Genomic DNA, 23,859 nt, shown 5'->3' with positions numbered 1-23,859 from the left:
ACAGTGTGCGCTCCTCCTCCCCACACAGTGTGTGCTCCCCCTCCCCCACACAGTGTGTGCTCCCCCTACCCCACACAGTGTGTGCTCCCCTCCCCACAGTGTGTGCTCCCCTCCCCACAGAGTGTGCTTCCCGCTCCCCCACAGAGTGTGCTTCCCGCTCCCCCACAGAGTGTGCTTCCCGCTCCCCCACAGAGTGTGCTCCCCCTCCCCCACACAGTGTGTGCTACCCCTACCACACACAGTGTGTGCTCCCCCTCCCCACACAGTGTGTGCTCCTCCTCTCCCACATAGTGTGTGCTCCCCTCCCCCACACAGTGTGTGCTCCCCCTCCCCCACACAGTGTGTGCTCCCCCTCCCCACACAGTGTGTGCTCCTCCTCCCCACACAGTGTGTGCTCCCCCTCCCCACACAGTGTGTGCTCCCCCTCCCCCACACAGTGTGTGCTCCCCCTCCCCACACAGTGTGTGCTCCCCTCCCCCACACAGTGTGTGCTCCCCTCCCCCACACAGTGTGTGCTCCCCTCCCCCACACAGTGTGTGCTCCCCTCCCCCACACAGTGTGTGCTCCCCTCCCCCACACAGTGTGTGCTCCCCTCCCCCACACAGTGTGTGCTCCTCCTCCCTCACAGTGTGCTCCCCCTCCCCCACACAGTGTGTGCTCCCCCTCCCCCACACAGTGTGTGCTCCCCCGCCCCACACAGTGTGTGCTCCTCCTCCCCCACCCAGTGTGTGCTCCCCCTCCAGTGTGTGCTCCCCCTCCCCACCCAGTGTGTGCTCCCCCTCCCCACCCAGCGTGTGCTTCCCTCCCCCACCCAGCGTGTGCTCCCCTCCCCCACCCAGCGTGTGCTCCCCTCCCCCACCCAGTGTGTGCTCCCCCTCCCCCACCCAGTGTGTGCTCCCCCTCTCCCACACAGTGTGTCCTCCCCTCCCCACACAGTGTGTGCTCCTCCTCCCCACACAGTGTGTGCTCCCCCTCCCCCACCCAGGGTGTGCTCCCCCTCCCCCACCCAGTGTGTGCTCCCCCTCCCCTACACAGTGTGTGCTCCCCCTCCCCCACACAGTGTGTGCTCCCCCTCCCCCACACAGTGTGTGCTCCCCCTCCCCCACACAGTGTGTGCTCCCCTCCCCCCACACAGTGTGTGCTCCCCTCCCCCACACAGTGTGTGCTCCCCTCCCCCACACAGTGTGTGCTCCCCTCCCCCACACAGTGTGTGCTCCCCTCCCCCACACAGTGTGTGCTCCCCTCCCCCACACAGTGTGTGCTCCCCTCCCCCACACAGTGTGTGCTCCTCCTCCCCCACACAGTGTGTGCTCCCCTCTCCCACACAGTCTGTGCTCCTCCTCCCCCACACAGTGTGTGCTCCCCCTCCCCACACAGTGTGTGCTCCTCCTCCCCCACCCAGTGTGTGCTCCCCTCCTCACACAGTGTTTACTCCCCCTCCCCCACCCAGTGTGTGCTCCCCCTCCCCCACGCAGTGTGTGCTCCCCCTCCCCACCCAGTGTGTGCTCCCCCTCCCCACCCAGTGTGTGCTCCCCTCCCCCACACACTGTGTGCTCCCCCTCCCCCACATAGTGTGTGCTTCTTCTCACGCACACAGTGTGTGCTCCCCCTCCCCCACACAGTGCGTGCTCCTCCTCCCCTATAATGTGTGCTCCTCCTCCCCACACAGTGTGCTCCCGCTCACGCACACAGTGTGTGCTCCCCTCCCCCACACAGTGTGTGCTCCTCCTCCCCCACACAGTGTGCTCCTCCTCCCCCACACAGTGTGCTCCCCTCCCCCACACAGTGTGTGCTCCCCCTCTCCCACAGTGTGTGCTCCTCCTCACGCACACAGTGTGCTCCTCCTCCCCCACACAGTGTGTGCTCCCCTCCCCCACACAGTGTGTGCTCCTCCTCCCCCACACAGTGCGTGCTCCTCCTTCCCCACACAGTGCGCTCCTCCTCCCCCACACAGTGTGCTCCCCTCCCCCACACAGTATGTGCTCCCCCTCCCCCACACAGTCTGTGCTCCCCTCCCCCACACAGTCAGTGCTCCCCCTCCCCCACACAGTGTGTGCTCCCCTCCCCCACACAGTGATAGCTCCCCTCCCCCACACAGTGTGTGCTCCCCCTCTCCCACACAGTGTGCTTCTCTTCCCCACACACTGTGTGCTCCTCCTCCCCCACACAGTGTGCTCCCCTCCCCACACAGTATGTGCTCCCCCTCCCCCACACAGTCTGTGCTCCCCCTCCCCCACACAGTCTGTGCTCCCCCTCCCCCACACAGTCTGTGCTCCCCCTCCCCCACACAGTGTGTGCTCCCCTCCCCCACACAGTGTGTGCTCCCCTCCCCCACACAGTGTGTGCTCCCCCTCCCCCACACAGTGTGTGCTCCCCCTCCCCCACACAGTGTGTGCTCCCCCTCCCCCACACAGTGTGTGCTCCCCCTCCCCCACACAGTGTGTGCTCCCCCTCCCCCACACAGTGTGTGCTCCTCCTCCCCCACACAGTGCGTGATCCTCCTCCCCACACAGTGCGTGCTCCTCTCCCACACAGTGCGTGCTCCTCCTCCCACACAGTGCGTGCTCCCCCTCCCCCACACAGTGTGTGCTCCCCTCCCCCACACAGTGTGTGCTGCTCCTCTCCCACAGTGTGTGCTCCTCCTCACGCACACAGTGTGCTCCTCCTCCCCACACAGTGTGCTCCCCTCCCCCACACAGTATGTGCTCCCCCTCCCCCACACAGTCTGTGCTCCCCTCCCCCACACAGTCTGCGCTCCCCCTCCCCCACACAGTCTGCGCTCCCCCTCCCCCCCACAGTGTGTGCTCCCCTCCCCCACAATTAAAGGAAACTTTAAATTATAGGGTCTTAACCTGTCGAACTACGCCAAGTTTGGGGGAAACTTAGTTGATGAATCAAGTCCTGGCGCAATACGACAAGTTGTAAGATTTGTACTATTTGTAGACTGTGTTAAGTTGTTCGATTCCTTGTATTATTCGACTGTGTAAAGTTGAAGGAATTTATATCATCTCTGCTATTCGGTTATCAGTAGCACTTTGCGAATACTGGAACTCAGCAGAAATTTGCAGTATAAACTCCTCAGGTGCCAAAAAGAATTGTTTTATTTGTAGTCGCTTGATTACAATTTGAAAGTCATTTAAAAGGCAATTCGTAGACAATTCGAAGCTTTCAGAGAATTACAGACATTATCTTTCTTTGCTTAGGCAGACAGCTCGAAAGTAACTTTTTAAAGGTCAAAGTCTGGCAATGAAACATGAAGAGAGAGAGAAAGCTAATCTTCAGCTAAACTCAAACTCAAAGTCAAAAGTGGACTAACATCACTGACACAGACTGTTAAACTGACAACCCCCAAAAGACATAAACTAAAATGGAGACTAGAATCAAAGGCAAAAAACACGAAACTAACAGAAAGACAACACAGCACAACACACCCCCAAAGACAATACACCACAGACAACACACTAAAAACTAAACCTAACCTAAAACAAAACTTACAAAGACAATACTCACAAAGACAACAAAACCCAACCTAACCTAAAATGGCCGGGAGAAACTTTTTAGTTATACACTTTCATATCTGTCTTAAGTCGTCTAATTACACTCCTAATTGGTTTGGGTTAGACTCAAACACATTTGATTTGATGGCAAGCCATCCATCTTCAATGTGCAACATCAGCTTTTCTGGCCCAGCTGTTATCTGCATTGTGAACAATGTTGCTGTGTATTCAGTCCCTGTCCTTGACAATTAGCACAAGCAGTGTCAAATTATCTTGCTGTTTTAATGTCACACTGTCTTTGAAAATATGCATTTGCCAGAACAACGGACTTCAGTAAAAGTGAATTATGCTGTATAAATGGGTATTAAAAACTGGGGCTCAACATTTATGCTTAAACAGCTATCTTTTACCGATACGAGTTGTATTTGAAATACTTGGTTTCTACACCCACACAGTGTGTGCTCCCCCTCCCCCACACAGTGTGTGCTCCCCCTCCCCCACACAGTGTGTGCTCCCCTCCCCCACACAGTGTGTGCTCCCCTCCTCCACAGTGTGTGCTCCTCCTCTCCCACACAGTGTGTGCTCCCCCTCCCCCACACTGTGTGTGCTCCCCTCCCCAACAGTGTGTGCTCCTCCTCCCCCACACAGTGTGTGCTCCCCTCCCCCACACAGTGTGTGCTCCCCACCCCCACACCGTGTGTGCTCCTCCTCCCCACACAGTGTGTGCTCCCCACCCCCACACCGTGTGTGCTCCTCCTCCCCCACACAGTGTGTGCTCCTCCTCCCCCACACAGTGTGCCCTTCCTCCCCCACACAGTGTGTGCTCCCCTCCTCCACACAGTGTGTGCTCCTCCTCTCCCACACAGTGTGTGCTCCTCCTCTCCCACACAGTGTGTGCTCCTCCTCTCCCACACAGTGTGTGCTCCTCCTCTCCCACACTGTGTGTGCTCCCCCTCCCCACACAGTGTGTGCTCCCCCTCCCCACACTGTGTGTGCTCCCCTCCCCCACACAGTGTGTGCTCCCTTCCCCCACAGTGTGTGCTCCTCCTCCCCCCCACAGTGTGTGCTCCCCTCCCCCACACAGTGTGTGCTCCCCTCCCCCACACAGTGTGTGCTCCCCACCCCCACACCGTGTGTGCTCCTCCTCTCCCACACAGTGTGTGCTCCTCCTCCCCCACACAATGTGTGCTCCTCCTCCCCCACACAGTGTGTGCTCCTCCTCCCCACACAGTGTGTGCTCCTCCTCCCCCACACGGTGTGCCCTTCCTCCCCCACACAGTGTGTGCTCCCCTCCCCCACAGTGTGTGCTCCCCTCCCCCCCACAGTGTGTGCTCCCCTCCCCCCCACAGTGTGTGCTCCCCTCCCCCCCACAGTGTGTGCTCCCCTCCCCCCCCACAGTGTGTGCTCCCCTCCCCCCCACAGTGTGTGCTCCCCTCCCCCCCCACAGTGTGTGCTCCCCTCCCCCCCACAGTGTGTGCTCCCCTCCCCCCACAGTGTGTGCTCCCCTCCCCCCCACAGTGTGTGTCCCCTCCTCCACACAGTGTGCTCCCCCTCCCACACACAGTGTGCGCTCCCCACCCCCACACCGTGTGCCCCCCTCCCCACACAGTGTGCGCTCCTCCTCCCCAAACAGTGTGTGCTCCCCTCCCCCACACAGTGTGTGCTCCCCTCCCCCACACAGTGTGTGCTCCCCTCCCCCACACAGTGTGTGCTCCCCTCCCCAACACAGTGTGTGCTCCCCCTCCCCCACACAGTGTGTGCTCCCGCTCCCCCACACAGTGTGTGCTGCTCCTCCCCCACACAGTGTGTACTCCTCCCCACAAAGTGTGTCCTCCCCCTCCCCCACACAGTGTGCTCCCCTCCCCCACACAGTGTGTGCTCCCCCTCCCCACACTGTGTGTGCTCCTCCTCCCCCACACAGTGTGTGCTCCCCCTCCCCCACCCAGGGTGTGCTCCTCCTCCCCCACACAGTGTGCTCCTCCTCCCCACACAGTGTGTGATCCCCCTCCCCCACACAGTGTGTGCTCCCCCTCCCCCACACAGTGTGTGCTCCCCCTCCCCCACACAGTGTGTTCTCCTCCTCCCCCACACAGTGTGTTCTCCTCCTCCTCCACACAGTGTGTGCTCTTCCTCCCCCACACAGTGTGTGCTCCTCCTCCCCCACACAGTGTGTGCTCCTCCTCCCCCACACAGTGTGTGCTCCCCACCCCCAGACAGTGTGTGCTCCTCCTCCCCCACACCGTGTGTGCTCCTCCCCCACACAGTGTGTGCTCCTCCTCCCCCACACAGTGTGCGCTCTTCCCCCCCACACAGTGTGTGCTCCCCCTCCCACACACAGTGTGCGCTCCCCACCCCCACACCGTGTGCTCCTCCTCCCCCACACAGTGTGTGCTCCTCCTCCTCACACAGTGTGTGCTCCTCCTCCCCTACAGTGTGTGCTCCTCCTCCCGCACACAGTGTGAGCTCCCCCTCCCCCACACAGTGTATGCTCCCCCTCCCCCATAAAGTGTGTGCTCCCCTCCCCCACACAGTGTGTGCTCCCCCTCACCCACACAGTGTGAGCTCCCCCTCCCCACACAGTGTGAGCTCCCCCTCCCCCACACAGTGTGTGCTCCCCATCACCCACACACCGTGTGCTCCTCCTCTCCCACACAGTGTGTGCTCCCCCTCCCCCACACAGTGTGTGCTCCCCCTCCCCCACACAGTGTGTGCTCCCCCTCCCCCACACAGTGTGTGCTCCCCCTCCCCCACACAGTGTGTGCTCCCCCTCCCCCACACAGTGTGTGGTCCCCCTCCCCCACACAGTGTGCTCCTCCTCCCGCACACAATGTGTGCTCCCCTCCCCCACACAGTGTGTACTCCTCCTCCCCACACAGTGTGTGCTCCCCTCCCCCACACACTGTGTGCTCTTCCACCACCCCCACACACAGTGTGTGCTCCTCCTCCCCCACACAGTGTGTGCTTCCCCCTCCCCCACACAGTGTGCTCCCCCTCCCCCACACGGTGCGCTCCACCTCCCCACACAGTGTGTGCTCCCCCTCCCCCACACAGCGTTTGCTCCCCCTCCCCCACACAGTGTGTGCTCCCCCTCCCCCACACAGTGTGTGCTCCCCCTCCCCCACACAGTGTGCTCCCCCTCCCCACACAGTGTGTGCTCCCCCTCCCCCACACAGTGTGTGCTCCCCCTCCCCCACACAGTGTGTGCTCCCCCTCCCCCACACAGTGTGCTCCCCCTCTCCACACAGAGTGTGCTCCCCACCCCCACACCGTGTGCTCCCCCTCCCCACACAATGTGTGCTCCCCCTCCCCCACACTGTGTGCTCCCCCTCCCCACACAGTGTGCTCCTCCTCCCGCACACAATGTGTGCTCCCCTCCCCCACACAGTGTGTACTCCTCCTCCCCACACTGTGTGTGCTCCTCCTCCCCACACAGTGTGTGCTTCCCCCCTCCCCCACACAGTGTGCTCCCCCTCCCCCACACAGTGTGTGCTCCCCCTCCCCACACAGTGTTTGCTCCCCCTCCCCCACACAGTGTGTGCTCCCCCTCCCCCAGTGTGTCCTCCCCCTCCCCCACACAGTGTGCTCCCCCTCCCCACACAGTGTGTGCTTCCCCTCCCCACACAGTGTGTGCTCCCCCTCCCCCACACTGTGTGTGCTCCCCCTCCAGTGTGTGCTCCTCCTCCCCCACCCAGTGTGTGCTCCTCCTCCCCCACCCAGTGTGTGCTCCTCCTCCCCCACACAGTGTGTGCTCATCCTCCCCCACACAGTGCTTGCTCCTCCTCCCACACAGTGCGTGCTCGTCCTCCCCCACACAGTGCGTGCTCCTCCTCCCCACACAGTGCGTGCTCCTCCTCCCCGCACAGTGCGTGCTCCTCCTCCCCGCACAGTGCGTGCTCCTCCTCCCCACACAGTGCGTGCTCCTCCTCCCCAGCACAGTGCGTGCTCACCCTCCCCCACACAGTGTGTGCTCCTCCTCCCCACACAGTGCGTGCTCCTATTCCCCCACACAGTGCGTGCTCCTCCTCCCTCACACATTGTGTGCTCCTCCTCCCCCACACAGTGCGTGCTCCTCCTCCCCACACAGTGTGTGCTCCTCCTCCCCCAGCACAGTGCATGCTCCCCCTCCCCCACACAGTGTGTGCTCCTCCTCCCCCACACAGTGTTTGCTCCTCCTCCCCCACACAGTGCGTGCTCCTCCTTCCCCACACAGTGTGTGCTCCTGTGTGCTCCCCCTCCCCACACAGTGCGTGCTCCTCCTCCCGCACACAGTGCGTGCTCCTCCTCCCCACACAGTGTGTGCGCCTCCTCCCCCACACAGTGTGTGCTCCTCCTCCCCACACAGTGTGTGCTTCTCCTCCCCACACAGTGTGTGCTCCCCCTCCCCCACACAGTGTGTGCTCCCCCTCCCCCACACAGTGTGTGCTCCTCCTCCACAGTGTGTGCTCCTCATAGAATCATAGAGGTTTACAGCATGGAAACAGGCCCTTCGGCCCAACCAGTCCATGCCGCCCAGTTTTTACCATTAAGCTTTTACCTTTTATTTACTATTTTATTTATTATTTTATTTACCAGTTGCCCGCACTTGGCCCAAAACCCTCTATACCCATCTCACCCATGTAACTATCTAAATGCTTTTTAAAAGACACAATTGTACCCGCCTCTCCTACTACCTCTGGCAGCCCATTCCAGACACTCACTACCCTCTGAGTGAAGAAATTGCCCCTCTGGGCCCTTCTGAATCTCTCCCCTCTCACCTTAAACCTATGCCCTCTAGTTTTAGACTCCCCTACCTTTGGGAAAAGATGTTGACTATCTACCTTATCTATGCCCCTCATTATTTTATAGACCTCTATAAGATCACCCCTAAGCCTCCTACGCTCCAGGGGAAAAAGTCCCAGTCTATCCAGCCTCTCCTTATAACTCAAACCATCAAGTCCCGGTAACATCCGAGTAAATCTTTTCTGCACTCTTTCTAGTTTAATAATATCCTTTCTATAATAGGGTGACCAGAACTGCACACAGTATTCCAAGTGTGGCCGTACCAATGTCTTGTACAACTTCAACAAGACGTCCCAACTCAATGTTCTGACCAATGAAACCAAGCATGCCGAATGTCTTCTTCACCACCCTGTCCACCTGCGACTCCACCTTCAAGGAGCTATGAACCTGTACTCCTAGATCTCTTTGTTCCTAACTCTCCCCAACGCCATACCATTAACTGAGTAGGTCCTGGCCTGATTCGATCTGCCAAAATGCATCACCTCACATTTATCTAAATTAAACTCCATCTGCCATTCGTCGGCCCACTGGCCTAATTGATCAAGATCCCGTTGCAATCCTAGATAACCTTCTTCACTATCCACTGTGCCACCAATCTTGGTGTCATCTGCAAACTTACTAACCATGTCTCCTAAATTCTCATCCAAATCATTAATATAAATCACAAATAACAGTGGACCCAGCACCGATCCCTGAGGCCTCCAGTTTGAAAAACAACCCTCTACAACCACCCTCTGTCTTCTGTCGTCCAGCCAATTTTGAATCCAATTGGCAACCTCACCCTGGATCCCATGAACTGTAACCTTCTGCAACAACTTACCATGCGGTACCTTGTCAAATGCTTTGCTAAAGTCCATGTAGACAACGTCTACTGCACTGCCCTCATCTACCTTCTTGGTCAACCCCTCAAAAAACTCAATCAAATTTGTGAGACATGATTTTCCACGCACAAAGCCATGCTGACTGCCCCGAATCAGTCCTTGCCTCTCTAAATGCTTGTAGATCCTGTCTCTCAGAATACCTTCTAGCAACTTACCTACTACAGACATTAGGCTCACCGGTCTGTAGTTCCCAGGCTTTTCCCTGCTGCTCTTCTTAAACAAGGGCACAACATTCGCCACTCTCCAATCTTCAGGCACCTCACCTGTGGCTGCCGATGATTCAAATATCTCTGTTAGGGGACCCGCAATTTCCTCCCTAGCCTCCCACAACGCCCTGGGATACATTTCATCAGGTCCCGGGGATTTATCTACCTTGATGCGCTTTAAGACTTCCAGCACCTCCTCCTCTGTAATATGCACACTTCTCAAGACATCACTATTTATTTCCCTTAGTTTCCTAACATCCATGCCTTTCTCCACCGTGAATACTGATGAGAAATATTCATTCAGGATCTCACCCAACTCTTGTGGCTCTGCACATAGATGTCCTTGTTGATCCTTAAGAGGCCCTACTCTGTCCCTAGTTATTCTTTTCCCCTTTATGTATCTGTAGAATCTCTTTGGATTCTCCTTTGCATTATTTGCCAAAGCAATTTCATGTCCCCTTTTTGCCCTCCTGATTTCCCTCTTAACTCTATTTCGACAATCTCTATACTCTTCAAGGGATCCACTTGATCCCAGTTGTTTATGTACGTCATATGCCTCCTTTTTGACCAGAGTCTCAATATCTCGAGTCATCCAGGGTTCCCTACTTCTACCAGCCTTGCCCTTCACTCTAAAGGGAATGTGCTTACCCTGCACCCTGGTTAACACATTTTTAAAAGCCTCCCATTTACCAGCCGTCCCTTTGCCTGCCAACAGTCTCCCCCAATCTACCTCTGAAAGTTTCTGTCTGATACCATCAAAATTGGCCTTGCCCCAATTAAGAATTTTAACTCTTGGGCCAGACCTATCATTCTCCACAGCTATCTAAAAACTAATGGAGTTATGGTCACTTGTCCCAAAGTGATCCCTCACTAACAATTCTGTCACTTGCCCTTCCTTATTTCCCAAGACGAGGTCAAGTTTTGCCCCCTCTCTAGTCGGTCCATCCACATACTGAATGAGAAATTCCTCCTGAATACACTCAACAAATTTCCCTCCATCCAAGCCCCTAATGCTATGGCTGTCCCAGTCAATGTTGGGAAAGTTAAAGTCCCCTCCTATTACCACCCTATTATTCTCGCTATCTGTAATCTCCTTACATATTTGCTCCTCAATTTCCCTCTGACTATTTGGGGGCCTGTACTACAGTCCTACCAAGGTGATCTCTCCCTTCTTATTTTTCAGTTCCACCCATATAGACTCAGTGGGCGAACCCTCGGATATATCCCCTCTAAGTACTGCCGTGATGTTCTCCCTAATCAAAAACGCCACTCCCCCTCCTCTCTTACCTCCTGTTCTATCCTTTCTATAGCATCTGTACCCCGGAACATTGAGCTGCCAGTCCTGCCCCTCCCTTAGCCATGTTTCAGTCATAGCTATAATATCCCAGTCCCATATGCCCGTCCATGCCCTGAGTTCATCCGCTTTGCCCGTCAGGCCCCTTACATTGAAATAAATGCAGTTTAATGTAGACTTTCCTTGCTCTCTGCCCTGCTTTCTCTGGTCATGCTTTACACACTCTCCCTTCCTGCCTTTTGTTTCTGTCCCCACTGACTTCCGACATCAGTTCCCATCCCCCTGCCACATTAGTTTAAACCCTCCCCAACTGCACTAGCAAACACACCCCCGAGAACATTGGTTCCTCCTCCCCCACACAGTGTGTGCTCCCCCTCCCCACACAGTGTGTGCTCCTCCTCCCGAAACAGTGTGTGCTCCTCCTCCCCACACAGTGTGTGCTCCTCCTCCCCACAGTGTGTGCTCCTCCTCCCCCACACAGTGTGTGCTCCTCCTCCCCCACACAGTGTGTGCCCCCCTCCCCAAACAGTGTGTGCTCCCCCTCCCCAGTGTGTGCTCCCCCTCCCCAAACAGTGTGTGCTCCTCCTCCCCCACACAGTGTGTGCTCCTCCTCCCCCACACAGTGTGTGCTCCCCTCCCCCACACAGTGTGTGCTCCCCTCCCCCACACAGTGTGTGCTCCCCTCCCCCACACAGTGTGTGCTCCCCCACACAGTGCGTGTCCCCCCTCCCCACACAGTGTGTGTTCCCCCTCCCCACACAGTGTGTGTTCCCCCTCCCCACACAGTGTGTGTTCCCCCTCCCCACACAGTGTGTGTTCCCCCTCCCCACACAGTGTGTGTTCCCCCTCCCCACACAGTGTGTGTTCCCCCTCCCCACACAGTGTGTGTTCCCCCTCCCCACACAGTGTGTGCTCCCCCTCCTCACACAGTGTGTGCTCCCCCTCCCTACACAGTGTGTGCTCCCCCTCCCTACACAATGTGTGCTCCCACTCCCCACACAGTTTGTTCCCCCTCCCCACAGTGTGTTCCCCCTCCCAACACAGTGTGTGCTCCCCCTCCCCCACACAGTGTGTGCTCCCCCTCCCCCACACAGTGTGTGCTCCTCCTCCCCCACACAGTGTGTGCTCCTTCTCCCCCACACAGTGTGTGCTCCTCCTCCCCACACAGTGTGTGCTCCTCCTCCCCACACAGTGTGTGCGCCCCCTCCCTACACAATGTGTGCTCCCCCTCCCCACAGTGTGTTCCCCCACCCACACAGTGTATGCTCCCCCTCCCCACACAGTGTGTGCTTCTCCTCCCCACACAGTGTGTGCCCCCCTCCCCAAACAGTGTGTGCTCCCCCTCCCCAAACTGTGTGCTTCCCCTCCCCAAACAGTGTGTGCTCCCCCGCCCCAAACAGTGTGTGCTCCCCCGCCCCAAACAGTGTGTGCTCCCCCTCCCCAAACAGTGTGTGCTCCCCCTCCCCAAACAGTGTGTGCTCCTCCTCCCCCACACAGTGTGTGCTCCTCCTCCCCACACAGTGTGTGCTCCTCCTCCCGCACACAGTGTGTGCTCCTCCTCCCCCACACAGTGTGTGCTCCCCTCCCCCACACAGTGTGTGCTCCCCCTCCCCACACAGTGTGTTCCCCCTCCCCACACAGTGTGTGTTCCCCCTCCCCCACACAGTGTGTGTTCCCCCTCCCCACACAGTGTGTTCCCCCTCCCCACACAGTGTGTGCCCCCGTCCCCAAACAGTGTGTGCCCCCGTCCCCAAACAGTGAGTGCTCCCCCTCCCCAAACTGTTTGTGCTCCCCCTCCCCAAACAGTGTGTGCTCTCCCTTCCCAAACAGTGTGTGCTTCTCCTCCACAGTGTGTGCTCCTCCCCCCCCCCCCCACAGAATCTCTGCATCCTCCTGACAGCTCACCCTCTTAGCCAACGTGTGTCATCAATTTGGAGATATTACATTTTGTTCCCTCATCTAAATCATTAATATAGTGAATAGCTGGGGTCCAAGCACCGATCCCTGCAGGACCTTACTAGTCACTGCCTGCCAGTTTGAAAATGGCCTGTTAATTACTACTCTTCGTTTCCTGTCTGACAACTAGTTTTCTATCCATCTTAATACACTACCCCTAATCACATGCACCTTAATTTTACATGTTAATCTCTTATGCGGGACTTTGTCAAAACCTTTCGAAAGTGCAAAGAATCCACAACCACTGGCTCCCCCATCAACTCTGAGTTACATCCTTGAAGAATTACAGTAAATTTGTCAAACGTCTTTGTCCCTTCATAAATTCATGCTGACTCTGTGCTGGCACTATATTTTAAGTGCTCTGCCATAAAATCTTTGATAATGATTCCTGAATTTTCCCCATGCTTTCCAGGCTTTCTGGACTATAATTCCCTGTTTTCTCTTCACCTCCCTTTTTAAATAGTGGTTACATTAGCTACCCTCCAATCTGCAGGAACTGTCCCAAAATCTATTGAATCCTGGAAGATGATCACCAATGCATCCATTATTTGTAGAGCCACTTTTTTAAGTACAAAATCTGCTTTCGAGAATAGCATTGGAGCAAAGTCATTGGAATAAGTTGTATTAGAAAATACGACCAGAATTGGAATGTACAAGATCTCATCAGCACAGTCCCCTTGAGCTCGTTCCATTATTTAACTTGATAATGGGTAATCTGTACCACAACTCGATTTACCTTGCAGATTCTCCTTTATCTGACTATCGGTTACCCATCAATCTCGCTTTTGGAGATTTCAGTTGACCCCAGCATTTACATTGTTTGGGGAGGGGTAAGTGCCTAATTTCCACAAAACAAATTCTTCCTGATTTCATTCCTAAAACAGTGAATTCTAATTTTCAGATTGTGCCAGCTTGTCGTGGGTTTAGAATCATAGAACATGGAGCAAATAAGGAAGAGAGGTGACTTGATAGACCTCTATCAAGTCATATAAGTGTATAAGGTGATGAGAGTCATGGTTAGAGTGGATAGCCAGAGACTTTTCACAAGGGGACATAATTTTACGGTGATTGGAGGAAGGTATAGGGGAGAAGTCAGGGGTAGGTTCGTTACACAAAGAGTGGTGGGTGGGTGGCAACTCTTGGACAGGCACATGGACAGCAGTAAATTGAAGGGCTGTCGGTTAGAACAATAAAAATATAAAATGGAACAAACATTGCAGAAGGTGGCCATTTGGCCCATCAACTCTGCACTGGCTCTTGGAAATTGGACCGTACCTAATCCCATGCCTCTACCAGATCCCCGTAACTCAGTAACCCAACCTTTTGGACACAAAGGGGCAATTTAGCAAGGCCAAGCCACCTAACCTGCACATCTCTGGACTGTGGGAGGAATCCAGAACTCCCGGAGGAATCCCACACAGACATGGGGAGAAAGTGCAAACTCCACACTGACAGTCACCCGAGGTTGGAATTGAACCCGGGACACTCTAGCCCGCATGGTTCTCCCATCAGGGAGATTTGTTTATTTCTATCCAACAAATCCAATCTTTTTATCATTTTAAACCTCCCAAATTCAGGCGATATCTGATTTAGCCCCTGCCCATTTGGTCCACATAGGACCGCAGTCCGATCCCATACCACACATTAAACACGCTCTTAATACACACAAGGCAGATAGAGGTGGCCAATAACGTTTGCCAATGTTGTCTGAATCCAACGAATAAACATGAAATTATTTCAGGCTATGGCCATATTCAATCGAATTTGTTGCTATGATTTGCCTTCGCAGATATTCAGCGAGTGACCATCAATATGAAACCCGCTTCCTGAGTTTGGCTTCTTGCTCTTTTCTGATGTCCCCCTCGCCTCCTAACTTCTGTAGTGCCGGATAATCGTTTATGGAAGCAGCTTTCGATAATGTTTTGGTAATAAGTAACCTTTGATAAAGCTCCCTTTGCGGAAAAACTAAGATGATCAATTAAAGCGCAATTTGGTTCATGTGTCATGTTGGAGGCTGAAACCTTTTGTGACAAAAAGTGCTTTAATCAACAGACAAGTAGATTGAAGTTGTACAATATCGTTGCGTATTTTTTTAAAAAATTATTTTTATTCCAATTCAAATCATAACAGTACACCACAATTAACAGAACAAAATAAATGTTAACCATATATACAAAGAAAAGAACAATACAACGTAACGATCCCCTCCCCCCCCCCCCCCCCCGGGTTGCTGCTGCTGCTGACCTTTACTGCTCTCCTAGAAAGTCGAGGAACGGCTGCCACCTCCGAGAGAACCCTGCCATGGACCCTCTCAAGGCAAACTTTATTTTCTCGAGACTGAGAAACCCAGCCATGTCACTAACCCAGGTCTCAACACTCGGGGACTTCGAGTCCCTCCACATTAAAAGGATCTGTCTCCGGGCTATCAGGGAGGCAAAGGCCAATACGTCGGCCTCTTTCGCTTCCTGAAGTCCCGGATTGTCTGACACACCAAAGATCGCTATCTCTGGACTCGGCACCACCTGCGTGTCTAAGATCTTAGACATTGCCTCAGCAAAATGCTGCCAGAATCCCTTAAGAGCCCAGAACACATGGACATGATCTGCAGGGCTTCCCCCACACCTCGCACACCTCGCACATTTATCCTCAACCACAAAGAGCTTGCTCATCCTGGTTGCTGTCATGTGCGCCCAGTGGACCACCTTAAACTGGATTAAGCTAAGCCTGGCACATGATGAGGAGGAATTTACCCTGTTTAGGGCATCCGCCCACAGGGCCGCATCCAGCTCCCCGCCTAGCTCCTCAAGTTCCTCCACTGGGGCTTCCTCCGCCTCCTGAAGTTCCTGGTAGATGTCTGACACCCCAGGTGCCGGAGACCACCCTATCCTGTATCCTGCGTGGGGATTGTGGTGAACCACTGCAATAGGAGATGTAAGGTAAGACCTGCACTACAGGTTCGCCGGTAGCTCCTGCCGGCAGGCTCCGCCCACGGAGAACTGTATAAATATGCATGACCGCCAGTGCCCTGCCATTTCGCCAGCTGCAGCAGGAGGCCACACATTTGACCGTAAAAAAGCCACAGTTGTACCCAATTGATCGTGCATCAATTTATCACAGTCAGATTTTCCACAGAATGGATATCCGAATTAAGCCCAATCGCCTGCAGCTGGATCCACACTCGCCCGATGCCAGGAAAGACTTTACTCACTGGCTAGCATGTTTCGAGGCTTACATCAATGCGGCGGACCCCGCACCAATGGAGGCTCAGAATATAAACGTCCTGTACTCCAGACTGAGCTCCAGCATGTTCCCATTGATCCAAGACGCCACGAATTACACAAAAGCAATGGAACTCCTCAAAGAACACTATGCGCAGAAGGCGAACATGCTCTTCGCCAGGCATATACTTGCCACCCGCTCGCAACTACCTGGTGAGTCCATCGAAGACTTCTGGCGGGCCCTAATTCCACTTGTCCGGGACTGTGACTGTCAGGCCGTTGCGGCCGCTGAACACGCTAATCTCCTCATGCGCGATGCCGTCGTGATGGGGATTGCATCGGACGGCATCTGAGAACGATTGCTGGAAGGGGCCACGCACGAACTGGTGGAGACGAAAACCTTGGATGACGGTTGCATCCCGTTTTGATACAGGCCGCTCTGAAACCAACGCCAAATTACTCAAAATCCTTAACTCGCCGAGAAAATCACATTTTTCCCTAAACGAATGTTTGGCAAAAAATAGTAAATTTTGATACAAGCCGCTCTGAAACCAACCGGCAAATTACTCAAAAAGCTTTACTCGCCGAGGAAATCACTTTCTTTCCAAAATGAAAGTCTGGCATAAAATAGTTAATTTTGATGCAAGCCGCTCTGAAACCAACCCGGAAAATTACTCAAAATGCTTAACTCGCCGAGAAAATCACATTTTTCCCTAAACGAATGTTTGGCAAAAAATAGTTAATTTTGATGCAAACCGCTCTGAAACCATCCGGCAAATTACTCAAAATGCTGAACTTGCCGAGAAAATCACTTTCTTTCCAAAATGAAAGTTAGGCACAAATAGTTAATTTTGATGCAAACCGCTCTGAAACCATCCGGCAAATTACTCAAAATGGTTAACCCGCCGAGTAAATCACTTTTTTCCCTAAATGAATGTTTCGGAAAAAATAGTTAATTTTGATGCAAGCCGCTCTGAAACCAATCGCCAAATTACTCAAAATCCTTAACTCGCCGAGAAAATCACTTTTCCCCCCTGAATGAATGCTTCGCAAAAAATAGTAAATTTTGATGCAAACCGCTCTGAAACCATCCGGCAAATTACTCAAAATGCTGAACTCGCCGAGAAAATCACTTTCTTTCCAAAATGAAAGTTAGGCACAAATAGTTAATTTTGATGCAAACCGCTCTGAAACCATCCGGCAAATTACTCAAAATGGTTAACCCGCCGAGTAAATCACTGTTTTCCCTAAATGAATTTTTCGGAAAAAATAGTTAATTTTGATGCAAGCCGCTCTGAAATCAATCGCCAAATTACTCAAAATCCTTAACTCGCCGAGAAAATCACTTTTTCCCCCTGAATGAATGCTTCGCAAAAAATAGTTAATTTTGATGCAAACCGCTCTGAAACCATCCGGCAAATTACTCAAAATGCTGAACTCGCCGAGAAAATCACTTTCTTTCCAAAATGAAAGTTAGGCACAAATAGTTAATTTTGATGCAAACCGCTCTGAAACCATCCGGCAAATTACTCAAAATGGTTAACCCGCCGAGTAAATCACTTTTTTCCCTAAATGAATGTTTCGGAAAAATAGTTAATTTTGATGCAAGCCGCTCTGAAACCAATCGCCAAATTACTCAAAATCCTTAACTCGCCGAGAAAATCACATTTTTCCCTAAATGAATGTTTGGCAAAAAATAGTAAATTTTGATACAAGCCGCTCTGAAACGAACTGGCAAATTACTCAAAATGCTTAACTCGCTGAGAAAACCACTTTTTTCCCGAAATTAATGCTTCGGAAAAAATAGTTAATTTTGATGCAGACCACTCTGAAACCATCCGGCTAATTACTCAAACTGCTTAACTCGCCGAGAAAATCACTTTTGATCCAAAATGAATATTTGGCAAATAGTGGTAAATTTTGATGTAAGCCGCTCTGAAAATTAAAGGCAAATTACTCAAAATGCTTATCTCGTCGAGAAATTCACTCTTTCCCAAAGTGAATGTTTGCCAAAAATTAGTAAATGTTGATGGAAGACGCTCTGAAAAGAAACGGCTAATTACTCAAAATGCTTAACTTGCCGAGAAAATCACTCGATCCACAATGAATGTTTGGCAAAAATTAGCAATTTTTTATGCAATCCGCTCTGAAAACCAACGACTAATTACTCAAAATGCTTAACTCGCTGAGAAAATCACTTTTGATCCAAAATGAATGCTTGGCAAAAAGTAATAAATTTTGATGCAAGCCGCTCTGCAAACAAACGGTAAATTACACAAAATGTGAGAAAATTACTTTTTTTCCGAAATGAATATTTGGCAAATAGTAGTAAATTTTGATGAAAGTCGCATTGAAATCCAAAGGCAAATTACGGAAAATGTTTGACTCGCCACGAAAATCAATTTTGTTCCTAAATTAATGGTTGGGAAAAATTAGTAAATTTTGTTGAAAGACAAATGGTAAATTTCTCAAAATGCTGAACCAGCAGAGAAAATCACATTTTCCAAAAGGAATGTTTGGCAAAAATTAGTAAATTTTCATGAAAGACGGTCTGAAAGCAAACGGCAAATTACCCAAAATGCTGAACACGCCGATAAAATCAGGTTTGTTCCAAAAGGAATGTTTGGCACAAATTAGTAAATTTTTATGAAAGACGTTCTGACATCCAAAGGAAAGTTATGCAAATGTTTCACTCGCCGGGAAAATCACTGTTTTCCAAAAAGGAATGTTTGGCAAAAATTAGTAATTTTTTATGCAATCTGGTCTGAAAACCAACGACTAATTACTCAAAATGGTTAACTCGCCAAGAAAACCACTTTTGATCCAAAATGAATGTTTGGCAAAAAATAGTTAATTTTGATGCAAGCCGCTCTGAAACCAACCGGCAAATTACTCAAAACGCTGAACTCGACGAGTAAAACACTTTCTTTCCAAAATGAAAGTCTGGCATAAAATAGTTAATTTTGATGCAAGCCGCTCTGAAACCAACCGGCAACTTACTCAAAATGCTTAACTCGCCGAGAAAATCACTTTTTTCCCTAAATGAATGTTTGGCAAAAAATAGTAAATGTTGATGCAAGCCGCTCTGAAACCAATCGGCAAATTACTCAAATGCTTTACTCGCCGAGAAAATCACGTTTTTCCCCAAATGAGTGCTTCGGAAAAATAGTTAATTTTGATGCAAGCCGCTCAGAAACCATCCGGCAAATTATTCAAAATGCTTAACTCGCCGAGAAAATCACATTTTTCCCTAAATGAATGTTGGGTAAAAAATAATAAATTTTGATGCAAGCCACTCTGAAACCAACCGGCCAGTTACTCAAAATGCTTAACTCGCCGAGAAAATCATTTTTGTCTCTAAATGAATGTTTGGCAAAAAATAGTAAATTTTGATGCAAGCCGCTCTGAAACCAACCGGCAAATTACTCAAAATGCTTAACTCGCTGAGAAAATCACTTTTTTCCCTAAATGAATGTTTGGCAAGAAATAGTAAATTTCGATGCAAGCCGCTCTGAAACCAACCGGCAAATTACTCAAAATGCTTAACTCGCCGAGAAAATCACTTTTTTCCCGAAATGAATGTGTGGGAAAAAATAGTTAATTTTGGTGCAAGCCGCTCTGAAACCAACCGGCAAATTACTCAAATGCTTTACTCGCCGAGAAAATCACTTTTTTCCCCAAATGAGTGCTTCGGAAAAATACTAAATTTTGATGCAAGCCGCTCTGAAACCAACCGGCAAATTGCTCAAAATGCTTAACTCGCCGAGAAAATCACTTTTTTCACTAAATGAATGTTTGGGAAAAAATAGTTAATTTTGATGCAAGCCGATCTGAAACCAACCGGCAAATTACTTTTGTCCCTAAATGAATGTTTGCGGAAAAATAGTTAATTTTGATGCAAGCCGCTCTGAAATCAACCGGCAAATTAACTCGCCGAGAAAATCACTTTTTTCCCTGAATGAATGTTTGGCAAAAAATAGTAAATTTTGATGCAAGCCGCTCTGAAACCAACCGGCAAATTACTTTTGTCCCTAAATGAATGTTTGGGGAAAAATGAAAAGTGTCGCATAAAATAGTTAATTTTGCTGCAATCCGCTCTGAAACCAACCGGCAACTTACTCAAAATGCTTAACTCGCCGAGAAAATCACTTTTTTCTTCTAGATGGAGGTTTGGCAAAAAATAGTTAATTTTGATGCAAGCCGCTCTGAAACCAACCGGCAAATTACTCAAAATGCCTTACTTGCCGAGAAAATCAATTTCTTTCCAAAATGAAAGTCTCGCATAAAATAGTTAATTTTGATGGAAGCCGCTCTGAAACCAACCGGCAAATTACTCAAAATGCTTTCCTCGCCGACAAAATCACTTTTTTTCCCTAAATGAATGCTTCGGAAAAAATAGTTAATTTTGATGCAAGCCGCTCTGAAATCAATCGCCAAATTACTCAAAATCCTTAACTCGCCGAGAAAATCACTTTTTCCCCCTGAATGAATGCTTCGCAAAAAATAGTTAATTCTGATGCAAACCGCTCTGAAACCATCCGGCAAATTACTCAAAATGCTGAACTCGCCGAGAAAATCACTTTCTTTCCAAAATGAAAGTTAGGCACAAATAGTTAATTTTGATGCAAACCGCTCTGAAACCATCCGGCAAATTACTCAAAATGGTTAACCCGCCGAGTAAATCACTTTTTTCCCTAAGTGAATGTTTCGGAAAAAATAGTTAATTTTGATGCATGCCGCTCTGAAACCAATCGCCAAATTACTCAAATTCCTTAACTCGCCGAGAAAATCACATTTTTCCCTAAATGAATGTTTGGCAAAAAATAGTAAATTTTGATACAAGCCGCTCTGAAACGAACTGGCAAATTACTCAAAATGCTTAACTCGCCGAGAAAACCACTTTTATCCCGAAATTAATGCTTCGGAAAAAATAGTTAATTTTGATGCAGACCGCTCTCAAACCATCCGGCTAATTACTCAAACTGCTTAACTCGCCGAGAAAATCACTTTTGATCCAAAATGAATGCTTGGCAAAAAGTAATAAATTTTGATGCAAGCCGCTCTGCAAACAAACGGTAAATTACACAAAATGTGAGAAAATTACTTTTTTTCCGAAATGAATATTTGGCAAATAGTAGTAAATTTTGATGAAAGTCGCATTGAAATCCAAAGGCAAATTACGGAAAATGTTGACTCGCCACGAAAATCAATTTTGTTCCTAAATTAATGGTTGGGAAAAATTAGTAAATTTTGTTGAAAGACAAATGGTAAATTTCTCAAAATGCTGAACCAGCAGACAAAATCACATTTTCCAAAAGGAATGTTTGGCAAAAATTAGTAAATTTTCATGAAAGACGGTCTGAAAGCAAACGGCAAATTACTCAAAATGCTGAACACGCCGATAAAATCAGGTTTGTTCCAAAAGGAATGTTTGGCACAAATTAGTAAATTTTTATGAAAGACGTTCTGACATCCAAAGGAAAGTTACGCAAATGTTTCACTCGCCGGGAAAATCACTGTTTTCCAAAAAGGAATGTTTGGCAAAAAATACTAAATGTTGATGCAAGCCGCTCTGAAACCAATCGGCAAATTACTCAAATGCTTTACTCGCCGAGAAAATCACGTTTTTCCCCAAATGAGTGCTTCGGAAAAATAGTTAATTTTGATGCAAGCCGCTCAGAAACCATCCGGCAAATTATTCAAAATGCTTAACTCGCCGAGAAAATCACATTTTTCCCTAAATGAATGTTGGGCAAAAAATAATAAATTTTGATGCAAGCCGCTCTGAAACCAACCGGCCAGTTACTCAAAATGCTTATCTCGCCGAGAAAATCATTTTTTTCCCTAAATGAATGTTTGGCAAGAAATAGTAAATTTCGATGCAAGCCGCTCTGAAACCAACCGGCAACTTACTCAAAATGCTTAACTCGCCGAGAAAATCACTTTTTTCCCAAAATGAATGTTTGGCAAAAAATACTAAATTTTGATGCAAGCCGCTCTGAAACCAACTGGCACATTACTTTTGTCCCTAAATGAATGTTTTGGGAAAAATAGTTAATTTTGATGCAAGCCGCTCTGAAACCAATCGCCAAATTACTCAAAATCCTTAACTCGCCGCGAAAATCACTTTTTCCCCCTGAATGAATGCTTCGCAAAAAATAGTTAATTTTGATGCAAACCGCTCTGAAACCATCCGGCAAATTACTCAAAATGCTGAACTCGCCGAGAAAATCACTTTCTTTCCAAAATGAAAGTGAGGCACAAATAGTTAATTTTGATGCAAACCGCTCTGAAACCATCCGGCAAATTACTCAAAATGGTTAACCCGCCGAGTAAATCACTTTTTTCCCTAAATGAATGTTTCGGAAAAAATAGTTAAGTTTGATGCAAGCCGCTCTGAAGCCAATCGCCAAATTACTCAAAATCCTTAACTCGCCGAGAAAATCACATTTTTCCCTAAATGAATGTTTGGCAAAAAATAGTAAATTTTGATACAAGCCGCTCTGAAACGAACTGGCAAATTACTCAAAATGCTTAACTCGCCGAGAAAACCACTTTTATCCCGAAATTAATGCTTCGGAAAAAATAGTTAATTTTGATGCAGACCGCTCTGAAACCATCCGGCTAATTACTCAAACTGCTTAACTCGCCGAGAAAATCACTTTTGATCCAAAATGAATATTTGGCAAATAGTGGTAAATTTTGATGTAAGCCGCTCTGAAAATTAAAGGCAAATTACTCAAAATGCTTATCTCGTCGAGAAATTCACTCTTTTCCAAAGTGAATGTTTGCCAAAAATTAGTAAATTTTGATGGAAGACGCTCTGAAAAGAAACGGCTAATTACTCAAAATGCTTAACTTGCCGAGAAAATCACTCGATCCACAATGAATGTTTGGCAAAAATTAGCAATTTTTTATGCAATCCGCTCTGAAAACCAACGACTAATTACTCAAAATGCTTATCTCGCTGAGAAAATCACTTTTGATCCAAAATGAATGCTTGGCAAAAAGTAATAAATTTTGATGCAAGCCGCTCTGCAAACAAACGGTAAATTACACAAAATGTGAGAAAATTACTTTTTTTCCGAAATTAATATTTGGCAAATAGTAGTAAATTTTCATGAAAGTCGCATTGAAATCCAAAGGCAAATTACGGAAAATGTTGACTCGCCACGAAAATCAATTTTGTTCCTAAATTAATGGTTGGGAAAAATTAGTAAATTTTGTTGAAAGACAAATGGTAAATTTCTCAAAATGCTGAACCAGCAGACAAAATCACATTTTCCAAAAGGAATGTTTGGCAAAAATTAGTAAATTTTCATGAAAGACGGTCTGAAAGCAAACGGCAAATTACTCAAAATGCTGAACACGCCGATAAAATCAGGTTTGTTCCAAAAGGAATGTTTGGCACAAATTAGTAAATTTTTATGAAAGACGTTCTGACATCCAAAGGAAAGTTACGCAAATGTTTCACTCGCCGGGAAAATCACTGTTTTCCAAAAAGGAATGTTTGGCAAAAAATACTAAATGTTGATGCAAGCCGCTCTGAAACCAATCGGCAAATTACTCAAATGCTTTACTCGCCGAGAAAATCACGTTTTTCCCCAAATGAGTGCTTCGGAAAAATAGTTAATTTTGATGCAAGCCGCTCAGAAACCATCCGGCAAATTATTCAAAATGCTTAACTCGCCGAGAAAATCACATTTTTCCCTAAATGAATGTTGGGCAAAAAATAATAAATTTTGATGCAAGCCGCTCTGAAACCAACCGGCCAGTTACTCAAAATGCTTATCTCGCCGAGAAAATCATTTTTTTCCCTAAATGAATGTTTGGCAAGAAATAGTAAATTTCGATGCAAGCCGCTCTGAAACCAACCGGCAACTTACTCAAAATGCTTAACTCGCCGAGAAAATCACTTTTTTCCCAAAATGAATGTTTGGCAAAAAATACTAAATTTTGATGCAAGCCGCTCTGAAACCAACTGGCACATTACTTTTGTCCCTAAATGAATGTTTTGGGAAAAATAGT

At 49.2% G+C, this 23,859-nt stretch overlaps 1 pseudogene; it reads left to right on the top strand.

Annotated features, from left to right (window-relative positions):
* The window catches only part of LOC140386623 (nuclear protein 1 pseudogene), a 46,885-nt pseudogene extending 32,269 nt beyond the window's left edge, over positions 1 to 14,616 (top strand).
* The last annotated feature ends 9,243 nt before the right edge of the window (positions 14,617 to 23,859 follow it).

Source organism: Scyliorhinus torazame, chromosome 12 (assembly GCF_047496885.1).
Source record: "Scyliorhinus torazame isolate Kashiwa2021f chromosome 12, sScyTor2.1, whole genome shotgun sequence".
In the NCBI taxonomy this organism is placed as follows: Eukaryota; Metazoa; Chordata; class Chondrichthyes; order Carcharhiniformes; family Scyliorhinidae; genus Scyliorhinus; species Scyliorhinus torazame.
Note: the sequence above shows the minus strand (reverse complement) of the source record. Positions and strands in the feature narration are given on the sequence as shown.